The sequence below is a fragment of the Myotis myotis genome, unplaced genomic scaffold, assembly GCF_014108235.1.
Source record: "Myotis myotis isolate mMyoMyo1 unplaced genomic scaffold, mMyoMyo1.p scaffold_m19_p_4, whole genome shotgun sequence".
Classification (NCBI taxonomy): domain Eukaryota; kingdom Metazoa; phylum Chordata; class Mammalia; order Chiroptera; family Vespertilionidae; genus Myotis; species Myotis myotis.
Window position 1 is genome coordinate 106829626 of NW_023416346.1, and position 16257 is coordinate 106845882.

Sequence of the window (16257 nt, forward strand, 5' to 3'; positions counted from 1 at the left end):
AACATAGAAAAACCTAAAAACTTAAAAAATGAAGAGTATTGGTAAATAAAAATGGCGTACCTTGATTAAGTATTATAAAGTTATTTGATGATATTTCTAAAGAATTTTTAAATAGGAAAAAGACTTCTGTTTATAATACCAAGTAAAAAGTAATACCAGGATACAAATTTATGTTTATGCTGTATTACCATATTTATGTAAAACAAAAAAATCTCTACAGAGATATGAAGGAAATACATTCAATGTTATAGCTTTACTTTTTGTGGTACACTTTAGTTGAGTGTCTCAATTTATTCTCCTTTATAAGTTCTACATCAAGAAAATTATTTTCATTAATCCTTATCATGTTCATCAGATTTGTGTACCACTTTACATGGTTCTACTATCTCTATGAATGGCTACTCATCATTTGCTTATAATTGAACTTTCAACACAGAAGATTTTAAGGTAATGTTGCTCTCTTTGATATCATTTATCCAAATAGATAATTCTATTCTCAGACAGTTTTGTTTGTATAGTACAAATTACCCATGGTTCATATTTGTCAATGACTTCTTCAATGACTTCTTTATTTATATCATGTGATATAATTAAATATTGTTATTGTTATCAGTGGGGTGCTCTCTGTGTCCCCACCTGTTGTGAGTGGAAGTGTGCTTCTTGGGGTGCTGTAGGAACAAGAATTTCCTGAAGTTCATAAAGGAGGATCAGGTATTGTGGAAAGCTTTATCGCTGAGACAACATTAAGGGAGTTCCCCTTCAAGGTCACATCTCCTTCCACCCACCATGGAAAAAGTCCCATTTTGTCTTTAACAGGGCACTGCTCAGAGTTTTTGCCCCATATCAAAGCACAATCCAGTCCAGCATATGGCTAGGTTAGCTTATGTTCCCAGCTGCAGTCCATTGTGTTTAGGGTTCGCATGGCCATGGGCCATGTGGCTTCTAGGGTCACATAGAAGCTAACATGGGTCACAGAACAAGGGAATGAAAGCAAGCAAGAGAGAAGCAAAAGAGAGAGAATTTCTTTGTCTCTGGGGATTTTAACTAGGAGCATTACCAATTAAGCCTTCGGGGTTTTTGGAGCTTGCAGTGGCTCTGTACCCACTAGCCTTTCTTTCCAAGTTAGAATGATAAGTACCTTCCCTACATCACCTAGACATCACTGCACATGTGCCCATCTCCCCCCTTCCCCCAGTGATCTGCAGGGAATGGACCACTCCACCGTGGTTCCCTGTGGAGAATGTGAAACTGCAACTTCCCAGTGGAGTTGCCCAGGTGACCATGCTTAAAATGTCTGGCTTCCCCTTTGCTCCCTTTCTATTACTAATATTAGCTAGCTAGTTACAACAGTAACAATATTAGTAATAGAGATAGGTCTTTGGGGGAATATTTAGTCATATAACTTTTAAAAATATTTTACTTGGTATTAATTATCACTAAATTTAATTAGAAAGTTATACTCGGATATTGATGAAACTACAGATTTGTAACTGAATTCTATTAAATGTAAACTATTCTGTATAATTATGACTTGAGGTTGTAAGTATGGATTCTGGATACACATTCCCAAGCTAAGTAATTTGAAAAAGACACTTAGGTTCCCATTGCCTCAGATAGCTAATTTAAATTATTGAATTTTATCTATCTTGTAGGATTGTGGTTGGAATTTACATAGCTAATATATTTAAGAGACAACACTTAGAATAGTTCCTGGTAATAAAAATGTTTAGCGTTTGCTGTTATGATTATTGATCCCAGTTTTCAGATTCACTATGCACTCAAACATCTCTTAAATGTTTCTCTGAGCTGCTGTCAGTACATCTGTAATTCTTCCCCGAGTCAAGTTACTTATCTTTTTTTTTTATTCTGTTGGAGGTAATTGGAGTAGGGATTCTTAATTGTTTACTTTTCTCTCAGCATCCAATAGTGATATAGATGCTTGGCCATTATTAAGAAATGATAAGGCCTCACCTTAACAATGGTTCTCAACTTGAGAGCAATAAGCCATATTGACCAAACTGAATAAAATCAGCAGATTCAGCCCTAGCTGGTTTGGCTCAGTGGATAGAGCATCAGCCTGCGGACTGAAGGGTCCGGGTTCGATTCTGGTCAAGGGAACATGTTTGGGTTGTGAGCTCAATCCCAGTAAGAGGTGTGCATGAGACAACCAGTCAATGATTCTCTCTCATCATTGATGTTTTTAGCTCTCTCTCCCTTCTTCTCTGAAATCAATAAAAATAAAAAATAACAATCAACAAAACAAAAACCACAACCACTGGGTTGTATTTTTATTTTTTAAAAAATCAGGAGATTGAGTTTACATTTCTAGAACCCCAGCTTGGGTAGGTTTTTCCCTGCTAACTTACTTTTTTTTCTATCTTAAGAATTCTAGTTTCTCTCCCCTATTACATAAAAAATGAAGAAAGTGAATCTATTAAAAAGGCTGTTCCCAAGAGTAAATAAAAATTCATCATAGCTGGGCTCTAACCTGTCAGAAGAAACTATTTTCTTCATTATTCTTAGAGTGAAAAAGCCTTTTCCCAATTCTCTTTCTCTTTCCAAGACAGCATTTTTTTATTTTTTTAAATTTTTTTTTTGCTTTTAACATTAAGGAATCCACAGCTACATGTAGTTGGGAACCAATTTCATCTTAGAAGCACTTAGAGAAATCTTAACTCGTTCTTGAACTTGTCCTTTCCTCTAGGTGTCAGGCTTCTTTCCTGCCACTTTGCCCCTACTGCTCCCGTAAAAGCCAACTCAGCCCAGATCACTTTTTTTCCACAAGCCACTGCACTATTCTTTCCATACCTCATCCTGGTGAGGATGGACCTTACAAAGAAATGTGATGGGAAAAATAGTTTGCTTTCCATAAACAATGTAGTGGTTAGAGAATGGCATAAACATGCAATAATATCTCCCTGGGAAGTTTACCTTAGCTGCTCAAAGAGATCCAAATATCTTCTATTAAAGAGATGAAAATCATGAATGTAATCATTGAATCAGACTCAACAAAGTTGTCATGGTTAGAGGTTAAGGGCCTTTTCAGGTCTTTCCTGGGCATGTGCACAGCCCTGCACATGCATGTGTTTCTCTAGATCCCTACAATTACGTCAGCTTTGCAAAGCTCACTATGACTACCTCATTTCCCAGATTTTCCTTTTAAAAATTTGGTCAGTTTCTTGTCTTCCCCAACAAATATTGCCCTCTTAGGCAGCATCAGTGTTAAGCAATTGCTGATTATTCTTTTTTTTTCTTTTTTGACACATGCCCTTAGATAAGGCCTTTTTTACTGAATTGAGTTCTGAAGGTGAGTCAAATTGCAAGAAGCCTTGTATATAAATGGGTCTTTCCCAGGGATCTCCTAGAGCAATGGTTCTCAACCTTCCTAATGCCATGACCTTTTAATACAGTTCCTCATGTTGTGGTGACCCCCACCCATAAAATTATTTTCGTTGCTACTTCATAACTGTAATTTTGCTACTGTTATGAATCATAATGTAAATATCTGATATGCAGGATGTATTTTCATTGTTACAAATTAAACATAATTAAAACATAGTGATTAATCACAAAATAATATGTAATTATATATGTGTTTTCCAATGGTCTTAGGCGACCCCTGTGAAAGGGTCGTTCGACCCCCAAAGGGGTCACGACCCACAGATTGAGAACCACTGTCCTAGAGAGATAAAATAGTGGCAATTTTCTGGGGAAGGGGTTTTCTGAGAAACTGTAAACCTTTTTTATTTCAAGTGCCTGCTAGGCTTCTGGTTTTCACAGCTATTAAGATTGTTGAAGCTGCTGGTTGTCATTGTCACTTTGGAGGTGTGGAGAGGGGGATGGGAATAGGGAAAGTTTCATCACCACCAGACTCACTGTTCTTTCCTAGATTCAACTGCTTGTCTTGACCAGATGCTCCTCTCATTATTTAGCTTAATTTTCAAGGTTCTGAACAAGTTGATCTTGAATATTTTGCCCAGTATTCTTTTGGTTTTAGTGACTTTTTACTCACCCTTGCTCCATTATTCCAGAACTCCCACCCTTCCTCTTGCCTTTTCATCTCCTGCTGGTATCACAAGTTGGTCAAATATGTGAGCAAAAGATAAATAGCAAGGATTTCAGGTAATGCAGTCCACAAAATCAGTCTTCTGGAACAAGGAGAAATGAATGGACTATGTGTGGAGGGACAGGTATGTGGGTTGCAGCTACAATGTTTTGGACAGGTTCAAGCCTTAGACTGATGAGAGGGCACAGCCCTCTCATTGCCACGTGCAAGTCCCAGCTTGGAGGGCAGGGCCCTCCCAGCACAATTATAGCCAACAGCTGTAGTTTGAACCTATGGTCCGAACACGTGGCCCCATGTGCCTGAGTGATAGAGTTCAGGTGCATGTAGTTGAGTAGGGTTGAAACCCACAAGAATGTTGTAAACATCTTGATCACACCCCTACTTTGCCTCATGGCACCTGCTATAAAATAAAGACATGGCTTGTGTGCACTGTCCATCAGAGGAGCAGCATCCCACAGAGACCCAGCTTTCATTCTCTTGTCTATCTTTTCTAAGCCTTTCACCACCCCCACTCAGGGTCACTGAACCAGGCTGAGCTGGCGTGGCACATAAGGTGCCCTGGGGCTGAGTATGCCATGGCCGTGCTGGCTCACCACACAGTTAGGGAAAATCGAGTACACCATTGTTATGGAAACTGATGTGTAAACCAGATGCCAATTTCTGACTTCATAGTCAGAAATACTTTTCACAAGCACCAGAGTACTTGCAATTAAAATGACTAGGGTATCCAATCTCTGTACACGGTAAGCAAAATTATAATCAGCAGGCTGGCTGCTTGCTTGGTATGAAATCAGAAAATAGAAGTAAATATTAGTGTCAGGTTTAGGTTGCTAACAACTTTCTTGCTTGAAGTAAGAACATGCTTGGCATAGAGCCATCTTCTCCATGCGAAATACTTGCATATGGGCACTGCCAATGGTTTTGATTTTTACAAAACAACATCCTCCTTTTCCTATATTTTCTCAGCTGAGTAAAGTCCATTCTTACCGACACCATTTTTCAGATGTGCATCTTCTCAGTTAGATTAAAGTCTAATCCAAATGGAGATATTCTTCTCTTCTTAAATTTGTTTTCTATCTCTTCAAATAATTTTTCATTAACTGGTTTCATGCTTAAATTTTCTGAAAATTATTTTCTATATTTTAGAGTTATAGGGTACTACAATTTCATGTTTATTTTGGAAACTATATTGCACTGGTTATGTGAGACCTTGTGTACTCAAGAAGATCCAGAAATTTATGATGAAGAAGATGGGTATCATAAATGTGTCTATTAAACCAGGCTGAAGAAAGCTGTCTGGACCAAATGAATCCCTATTCAGTTGTCTAGAAAACTTAACATAAAAATTTAACAAAATATTTTAAAAATCTATATTGTGTTTTTTTGGGGGGGAAAGGGGACATCTGTAATTCTTTCAACAAGAAAAATAAATTTTTTAAAAAACTATAGGCTATTAAAATATGAAAACTAAAAACTAAAATAAAAACAAAGTTATAAAATAGTTTTTATAAGTAAGCTTAGGCTAAATTTTGCTATAAAAACTTTCAACAGAAAAATCTCTGTGGCTTACTACAATAAAGACTTATTTTTCATTCAGTTTATGTATCTATTATGGGTCAGATGCAACTTTGTTTCAGGAGCCCTGCCTAAGATATTCCTGGTCTCCTAGCATATAAAAATGATATGAATAGTAAGGCATATTCTGGCCATGAATGCTTCTTCTCAGAAGTGACCCAACTGACTTCTACTTACAAATCATATGATCAAAACAAATAATATGGCCAAGTTTAAACCCATGGTACAGAGAAATGTATTTTTCCATTGGGAGAGGGAGACAAAGTACAGAGAAACATGGTAAATATGTTTGACAATAAGGCAATGTTTCATATTCTCCTATTCATGTACCTTGAAACCCAAAGTTATGTGTCTTTCCATCTATGATACCTACTACATTCATTTTATCAGGACTTATCATAATTGATTATTAATATGGCGTATTAATTGAATGTCCTATAACATTTTTGAGACAATTAAGGCCCCTGTGGACTAACTTAGTGAATAAAGAGTTGACTTCGATCTGAAGTGAATTGATAGAGTACTGCTAATCTATGTCCTTTCCCTTTTGAAAAAGAGAACAAAATTGTTGCTAGATTATGAGCTGCACACCAAGCCTGTATTGATTTCAAGCAAAGAAAGCATGCTTACAACAGTAATTAGATTTACCATAATTCACTATTCTTCACAAAATGTTTATCTTATACTTACTCAAAACAAGGTGTGATCATGAGGATGGAATAGAAAGAATCACCTCTTCACAATAAATGCATTCTGGTTAATTTAAGTGAACGTAGTTATTAAAGAATATTCAGTAGCTTACAGAGTCTTGTGAGGTTTAAAGAAAGTCTGCAGTGGTCCTCAACCTTCCTAATGCCGCGACCCTTTAATACAGTTCCTCATGTTGTGGTGACCCCCAATTTCATTGTTACAAATTGAACATAATTAAAGCATAGTGATTAATCACAAAAACAATATGTAATTATATATGTATTTTTCGTTGGTCTTAGGTGACCCCTGTGAAAGGGTCGTTCGACCCCCAAAGGGGTCGCGACCCATAGATTGAGAACCACTGGAGAGGCTAGCACTCTAAACTGAAAGATAGAATTGTCTTTAACTGGAAAGTGCTGTTGCAGCTTTGAGAGCAATGGCCACCAGCAGTAAGATGGAAAACTTAACTTTATAGCCACAACTATACTTTCCAGCACCAATGCCATTTCTGTGACAGCAAATCATCCTTTCTTCTGAAAGCTAGATGCCTCTCCTGCCAACAAAGACAAATAGAAGAAAGGAAGCTCCATACTGGTCCCATTTTCTCACATTTCTCAATTTTGAAGCAAATTCATTCATCGTGTTTCTGAACCATAGAGTCAAGATCATATGCCTGTTCTTAGCTGAAAGGGAAGTTTGGAATATCACATTCTGGTTTTTATGTGTATGAGCTACATAAGCTTTACAATGCAGGAATTTCCCCCAATAAAGTAAAACTATTATTACTTAAAATAATGACATACATGGAAGTAACTTACTAAATATACAAGAGAAAACTGAAAACTAAAACTGCAAAAAGAAAGAGAATATGAAATGAAATTATTGGAATAACAAAACTCTGGAAAGCTTCTACAAAAGGAGATAAAGCCTTACCTGAAAGCTTTGCTCACGGGGTGAATTTAAAATAAGAGAACTGGTTGCATGTCTGCACAATTTGACCTTAAACTTCTCCAATAGAAAACAAATGTAGACTCAGTAAGAAAAAGCTTTAATCAAAAGGATTATTGCAAAGTGGTTGTTACAATAAGGGAAATGTTCTGACCATAAAAACTACAAGCATCTCAATAATTAGACAAGAGGAATTTTTTTATAGAGAGGAATAAACAAATTGGGTATGGGCAAGAGGTATGAAAAAATGGAATCAGACAGTAGTTCAGGGAAGGTTTTATTCTGGGTCAGTCCTATTCTCAGGAGAAGATGTTAAGGAGGGGCTGTATGCTCCCTCAGGCTGAGGGTGGGTCAAAGTTCAGAGACCTGGGGAAAGGAGAGAATCTTAACCAACTTTTGATTAACATCCATTTTGTTCTGATTGATGGGGGAGGGCAAGTAGTCTTGCTAATAATTTATAAGACATAGAATGGGAATTTGGAGGTCTGTGTTTGGTCTTGTCAGAAGTAAACACAGGGAGGATTTGTGAGTCTTACCTAATTCATATGGAGAAGAGTGATTCTTTGGAGTAAGCCCTTCTCCAGAACACAAAATGGTGGGGAAGATTCCTTTAACTTTCACTGTTTTTCAGGAGCACAGATTCAAAATTGTCAAATCCCTTGCCCTAGCCAAAAAAGCATAGAAACTTCACCCCTGCCCTCTGGGGCTAAAGATTTACTCTCTAGATAAGTTAAGCCAGATAGAATATGTACAGGCACATCTGAGGACAGGAGTGAGATGTCATAGTAAAAATAGGGGAATTAAATAAAACCTGAGAAAGCCTAGTTAGTCCTGCAACTGATTGCATGGCAGTCTTTTCATCATCCCAGTTGAGTGATAAGCATCAACTGCAGACATATATTTGATTGTTCCTCTGAAACAGGTTTTTTGGATAGTCCTCAGACCCTTGAATTAGCTTGAATAATTTTTATTAAATAATTATCTTGACTTGGTCATCGTTTTGTATAAAGATTTCCCTAATGGACTTTGTAGTCAACAGATATGATTTTAAAATTCTAACTATGCTGTTTATTCTCTCAGTGATTTTGGACAAGGGTTGTGGACTGGATTCCCCAGGTTACAGAATGTGACATGGATTTTTGGAGGCAGGATGTTTACTAAGAGTGCCCTGAGGAACAACACCCAGGGAAAGAAGGATTGGGTAGAAAGAAAAATCCATCTTCAGTGCAGGCCCATTGGAAACCCTGCCCATTCCCACGGGGAGTGTGGCACTGGAAAAACCCTTTAGAAATTTCCCAAGTTGAGCCAAGATAGATATTTTTGTACTCGATTTTATTTATTTCAAAGGAGTTTTAGCAAGTACAGAAAATCCATTTGATTGTTTGATAGAACAAAGATTATGTTAGCATAATTTATTGACATGGATAGAATTATTCTGAGGCATTCTGTAACACAAAGGTAGCAAAAATAAGGAAATAACCTTTCAGAGAAAGGGATATTTTCCACCTGGGAATTTTACACCAGGATGAGAAACTTAGCCACCACTATCATTTAAAGGCTACCCTGAGTACTTTGAGATATTTGAAAATATTTTTAGGCCTCATTGTCTCCCTGATAATGCTTTTATATTTTGAGGTCACAGGAAAATTGGAAACCATCCTGTATAACACTTGCACTTTAACTTGCAGCTTATAAATGGCCATTTCTAGATGAAAACAAGGCTTTGTAATCAACAGTCAGTTTTAGAATGTGGCTTTGTTTTTAGAGGATGACATGCCATAACTACCATTAATTATTTAGTCCATCATATTATAAAAATAAAATGGGTTTTGTTTTTTATTCCATGACTCTTAAGATCAAATAAGACCAATATATAAAAGAAATGAAATGTATTCTGCAATCATTGCTCTTGCAGATACAGAAATGAAAAGTCCTCACTCTAAATATCAACTATTTCCAAAAATAATTAATAAATCTATATACTGACAAATATTACTTGATAAACTCCTACACAATGCTGTTTTGAGAATTATAATGAATTTTACCTTAATTATAAGTTATAGTCTCTGCCTTTATATTATTACCTAATTATTCCAGGCCCAAAGAATCTGATAAAAATATAGTTCAAAACCAATATGTATCTGTCAGGGCTCTGTGTTGCAAACTGAAACTGACTTTGGCTTGCTTAAGCAGAAAATGAATGTATGGCAAGGATATCTGTCAGCTCACAGAACTGACAGAATGTCTGTAGAACCAGGCTTAGCAAATGAAAACACAGGGATGGTTGTATAAGAACAAGCTTTTCCCACCGCTGCTAAACCCAGCCCCTTTTTTATATGTTTTCATAGATATACATCTAATTGTTTCTTTCCTTCACCTTTGTGACACTTTCAGAATTCAGATTCCCGAACCACAGAGTTAAGTTTTGTTGGTTTGGTTGCCAAGGGCAGAGAGAGATTCTCCTATTTGGCCTTCTCTTTCACAAAGATTCTCATTAGGGAGGATTCCTCCAAAGTAAAAAAGAGAATTGGATGTTGGGAAATAAAAAAATGGCAAATTTTCACTACAAAGAGGGCATCATGAACTTTGTTGGAGTCCAGTGGACAAGATGAATAAAGATGGAATAGCCAGGAAAGGGCTTTGTGGGTGAGGAATGAACTAAGATGCGACTTCTGCGCATGGGTCACGAAGTTTCAATCGCACTGTACGTGCGCGCCCACAAGTGGTATTTTGTGGAAGAGCCACACTCAAGGGGCCAAAGAGCCGCATGTGACTCTTGAGCCGTGGTTTGCCGACCACGGACCTAGGCTAAAAGAGGTTCCTTATTTTACAGAGGACAAAGCTGATGCTCAGAGAAGGGGAATTATTTGAAACTGGTAAGTCAGCAACAGAGTCAGATTCAGAACCTGCCAGCTTGGTTTCAAGGCTAATGCTCAGTCTACCAATTTTGTTAGGTCTGTCATATGCTAGCTACACCAAAGACCCTCATGTAGACTGTTGTTCTGGTCCTCACTTAGACTGTTGCCTTGGCCTCCTAAACTGTCTGTTTCCCTTGAGTCACTCCAGCTCTCAACTGAGGTCAGATTTATCTTATAAAGTAGAAAAAGTGAACAGGTTTTAACCTGCAGTGATTTCTCAAATGAATGAAGTTCAGACTCCTGAGCATAATTGTAATTTCCAAAGTCCTGGCTGCTCCTTGGGCCTTGTCACCTGCAAGTTCCCAACTTTTATGCAGGTATTCAAGTACTGTCAAGTCTCTTCTATTGTTTGTAGTTGCATATGCTTTACCCTTTTCCCATAATTCCCTCATCCCTTTCTTTCCTGTAAACTCCTTTGCATTTCAAAAATCAATCCAACTATAAATTTCCCAAAGAAGATGTTGTTGAGTATCTCAGATAAGTAGCATGGCCTTTTGTGTGGCCCCATAGCATCCTCATACACACAGCCATTGCAGTCCCAATTGAGTATATTTGTTTAAATGTGTCTCTTCCTCTCTATATTGGAAATGTCTATGACATATATTGTATACTCACATCCAAGTCAGTTTTTGAAAATACCAGGCATTCAATTAGTAATTCTGAATATGTAATTGAAGCAATCCACCTGTATAGTTTCCAAGAACTTCTTCTATGGGCCCAGGAACATGGACTTGGGTAATACATTATATGTTTTAATCTAAAATTCTCCTGCACTGATTGCAGATTATTTTCACTTTGGAATTCTAACCCAATTGCAACTTCTTTAGCTTTTTACAAATCAAAGGGTAAATGTTTCACTTAGCATAATGCTCTCCAGGTCCACCCAAATGGTAAGAGTTATTTCTTTTTTATAGTCAGAGAAAGATAAATATCACATGATCTCACTCATTTGTGGAATATAATGAACAACAAAAACTGAAGAACTGAAATAGGTCCAGAGATATAGAAGCATGGGACAGACCATTGAGCTTTGGAGGGAAGGCAGGGGAGGTTGAGGGGGGGAGTAAAAAATCAACCAAAGGACTTGTATGCGTACATATAAGCACAACCAAAGGACACAAACAGTAAAGGGGGAGGGCAGGGACGTGTGCTGGGGGGCAAGGGAAGGGCCAGGGAGAGGTCAATGGGGGGAAAAGGAGACATATGTAATACTTTCAACAATAAAGAATTTAAATTAAAAAAAGAGTAAATGTTTCCACAAATGTAATTTTGTCATCATTTTTATCTTGAGAATAGATTCAGTTCTATACATTTTTATGAAAAGATGGTTCCCCAAACTAATCTATTAAAACTCTGAGTCATGTCATGAGAAATAAGGCTTATGTAAAACAAAATATGTACTACTTAAACCTAACTAGTGTAAGACTTTTTTTAAATATAAATTTTAGAAACTTGGGGCACAATTTAAATTGTAACCTATCAGTGTTCTTTGTGCTAAACCAGTTTAGTATGGTAACCATTCAAGAGAGCTGTCAATAAGAACTAAACTATTTTATCCTTCCTTTTCTTTTTTTTACTTCCTGTTACTAACTGAAAGAAATATGTAAGGAATAAAGAAAACAATCAGAAGAGGAAGAGCAAAGAGCAGTGGGAAATTACTCTGCCAATATGAGCACCTACGACAATTCAACATCTCAGTTATTGACATTTCATAAGTATGTGGATTTGGGAAGTAAAGATTTTACAGGAGTAATATTCAGATTCTTGAAAAGCAGGACTAAACTTTTAACATTTCAGTAATAAGTGACTTATGTCACCCCATCAGAATTTGGGAATATAAGACTAAGGCCAGTTACAGCGCTAATGGCACATGATATGAAAACCTCATTGATGGGCTTGTGAGAGCTCTTAAAGGACAGCTATGCCTCCCGCTGCCTTTCCATGGAATACTAATCAATTGAAAATGCCATTTGAGCATTGCACTCTAGTGAATATTAAATATCAAATGCTTCCCACTGCTGGCAGTAAGTGGGCCACATTGATCCCCCCTCCCCCCCGACTCTACTGGCACCCTGCAAATGAAGCCTGTCTCTGTGGACTTTCACTATGTGTGTTAATATGCACCATGGGAAGAATGCATCATATCAGAGCCCCAACCCTGTGAGAGCAGTGTGTGGATAAAGGACATTTGCTCTTAGAACCACAGCCCAGACTAAAACATCTGGCTTAGGAAAGTATGATTCCTGCCACAGATTTATGTCTTATCAAAGTGAGTTTGCATCTTTGGAGGTCTGCATGATGTCAGATCAATGGCTTTTACAGAAACACAAACTGTTGTGATAGAATATTATGAAGGGATAAGCCTTGACAAAGTTGCAAAGTACAGCACAGATCATTGATTCTCAGACATGGAAGCACATTGGAGTCACCAGGGGAGTTTATAAAACGATGCCTGACTGGACCCAACCCCCAGGGATTATGATTTAATGGTGTGGGCTGTGGCCTTAGCAGCTGGATTTTTAACTGTCTTCCAAGTGATTCTAGTGGGCAGTCAAGGCTGAACACTACTGATGTGAGAATATGTGCTGTCATTCAAGTTTAGAGAAGGCATTCTCCCATTAAGATGGTCACTGATTATGATTGTATTTGTTTATGCCCTAGCTCACTCACACTCACATTCACATGCTTGTTTGCTTGATACTTGGCCTCTAGTAGTGAGTGAGTGTGTGTGTGTGTGTGTGTGTGTGTGTGTGTGGTGCACGTTTGGGAAGGGAGCTAGTCACTTAGAATCTTTTGCTTTGTTCATAACTTGCTAATAAAATGAGCATAGAATTTTTCAGAAAACTGTTGGCAACAGATGGACATCTCTTTAGACTATTGGTATAAAACTGGACTTGATTGTCAGGTTTAACCAAGAATAAGTTGTTTATTAAAAATAAATGGTTTAGTGTAGCAGGAAGGGCTTAGTCTACTTCCTGGAATTCACAATATGGGGGCTCAGCAGACCACAGAGGATGATAGCTTAGAAACATGGAGAGACCCTTCCACCTCTTTCCAACACTGTCTGGCCTACTTCCCCTAGAATCAAAATATATGCTGACCCAAATGAGCCTTACGAGGGTCACAACTGAATCAGATGATTATTCTAAAACCACATAGATTGGGAAGGGTGCAGTGGGAGAAGGAATTCAGCAGTCTAGCAACACTCCTACTACTATAAAGACATGACATACTGCCTGAGTCATCAGGAGTCATGGGTGAAGGATGGGAGTGGAGGAGAGGGTCCTCCAGGGATACGCCTAAGGCATCCTCCAGCTTATGCATAACCCTTCTGGATGCTCCTACTTGCTCATTCGAACTCCTTTCTCCTGTTCGCTCTCATTCATTAATTGGCTTTCTATGCTTTCACTTTCCAGGGTCTTCCAGGCTATCACATCTGCCTAAGGAAATCAACTTGGCCCAGTAAGACTTCCAAATGTGACACTTTTGGTTTTAATAAAAGTAAATGGCATGTGACTTTCCCAGTTACTTTTGGTTCTGTACCAAGGGGTAGTGGTGAGGGGATTCCTTTGGTCCCAAGAATAAGGTTTGGAACAGTGAAAGGCTTATACTTTTTTTTTTCCTTAAAATGTCTGAAATTATTCCTATCTCAACTTGCAGGAGACAGTTTCCTTTCAAATATTCCCAACTGGACCACAAAAGACATTCCTCTTCTTTATCTACTTTGACTTTGACCTGATTCCTAATTCCATAGTATCTTTTTACATTAAGAGAGTGTTTCTCCTTTCCCTGACCTGGTGATGTTATAAACTATCTTGTATTAACTATTAATGAAGGGCACAATGCCCAGATTGCTTCTGTCTGACTTCTAAATCCAATGTGTCTAAGAGAGGCAGAGGGACCTCGGTTCACCCCACCACACTGCATTCTCCACAGAGCTCACTATTTCTTACCACTGATGTTTACTTAAAGGTGTAGGGTTCAGGAAGAAAATGAGAGAGGATAATAAAGTACAGCTGCCTACTACTCAAAAGAAATACTATCTACCCAATTTAAATGCAGAAGAATAAAGCCTTACTTGCAATTTTAACAGTAATAAAAGGTTCTACTTTTCTACCTATGCTTCTGTAGCTAACAATGATGACAAATGTCTCTTGGTACTCTTTTGTAGGAAATAAAAAGCCAATAATTAATCTGCCATCATACACCCAAACACAATAATAGGATTATCACTTAGCATAGGGTCCTGTAGACAATAAGCATCTTATCTAATAAAAGAGAAACATGCAAATTGACCGTACCTTTGCTACACTCACAAGCCCCACCCACCAGCCAAACAGAGCGACTATATGCAAATTAACCCAACCAAGATAGCTGCTGGCAGCCATGGTGCTGGAGCAAGAAGGAGGCTTGGTTGCCCCAGTGATGGAGGAAGCCAAGCTTCCTGCCTGCCCTGGCAGGCTGTGGCCTCCTCTCAAGGCAACAAAGTTTCAATTATAGAAGACAAATATATCCCAGATACCTGCTTCCAGCCAGCCTCCACTGGGACCTTGAGTGGCTGCGGGCTGTGGCCAGCCTGCAAACAGCCATCAGCCCCTCACCCAGGCTGGCCAGGCACCCCTGCGGGAACCCCATCCTGATCCAGGACACCCTTCAGGGCAAACCAGCCGGCTCCCACCCATGTACCAGGCCTCTATCCTATATAATAAGAGGGTAATATGCAAACTGACCCTAACAGCAGAACGACTGGGAATGACTGGTCAATATGACACACACTGACCACCAGGGGGGCAGATGCTCAATGCAGGAGCTGCCCCCTGGTGGTCAGTGCACTCCCACAGGGGGAGCTCTGCTCAGCCACAAGCCAGGCTGACGGCTGCCAGTACAGTGGTTGTTGTTGGAGCCTCTCCCACCTCCTCAGCAGTGCTAAGGATGCCTGACTGCAGCTTAGGCCGGATCCCTGCTGGCAAGTGGACATCCCCCGAGGGCTCCCGGGCTGCCAGAGGGATGTCTGACTGCCAGCTTAGGCCCAATCCCCCCAGGAAACGAGCCTAAGCCAGCAGGTGGATATCCCCCGAGGGCTCTCAGACTGTGAGAGGGCACAGGCCTGGCTGAGGGACCCTCCCCCCCCCCCCCGAGTGCACAAATTTTTGTGCACCAGGCCTCTAGTTCAAGAAACAATTACCAAATATATGAAAGTCAGAAAATTTTGCAAAAGTAATTATGAATTTAGTTGCATTCACAATCCTAAAAGTACAAGATCCAATAAGTGGAGCTGGCTACTGAACATGTTGACAAATTGAAGATGTTTGGGACCTACCTTCATTTGATTAAATCACAAAGGAAATAACTTGGAAACTTAAATGTGTATGGAATGTTAAAAGTGGGGAAAATACTGCAAGGATTCAAACTGCTCAAACCAAAGATGTAAATAATCTTTCCATGTACATGCAATATATACTAAAACCTTCTGTATTGGAAAAGAAATGGATGTAAGACTGACCTTTGGGGTATTAGTAGATAAACAAAAATTAACGTAGAGTGAAGCATATACCATGTTATCCATATATATGTGACCAAGGAACCTGAATTTACAATTCAATCTTGTTTTTCCCTTTTTATTGAATTTATTGGGGTGCCTCTGGTTAACAAAATTATACATATTTCAGGTGCACAACTACACAACACATAATCAATACACTGTATTGTGCATTCACCACATAAGTCAAGTCTCCTTTTATCACTATTTATCCCACCTATACCCTCCTCCACTTTCCCCTATTCCCCCCTCCCACTGGCAATCACAATACAGTTGTTTGTGCCCATGAGTTTTTTTTCTCTCTTTCTCTTTTCTCAATCCCTCCTGAACCATAAAAGCAAATATTACCCCTTGTGACAGCAAGGATGAACCAGGAGAGTATTATGGTAAGTAAAATAAGTCAGTCAGAGAAAGGCAAATGCCATATGATTTCATTCATACATAGACTCTAATGAATATAGTGAACTAATAAACAAATAGAGATAGACTCAGAGATAGAGTGCAGGCTGACAGCTGTCAGG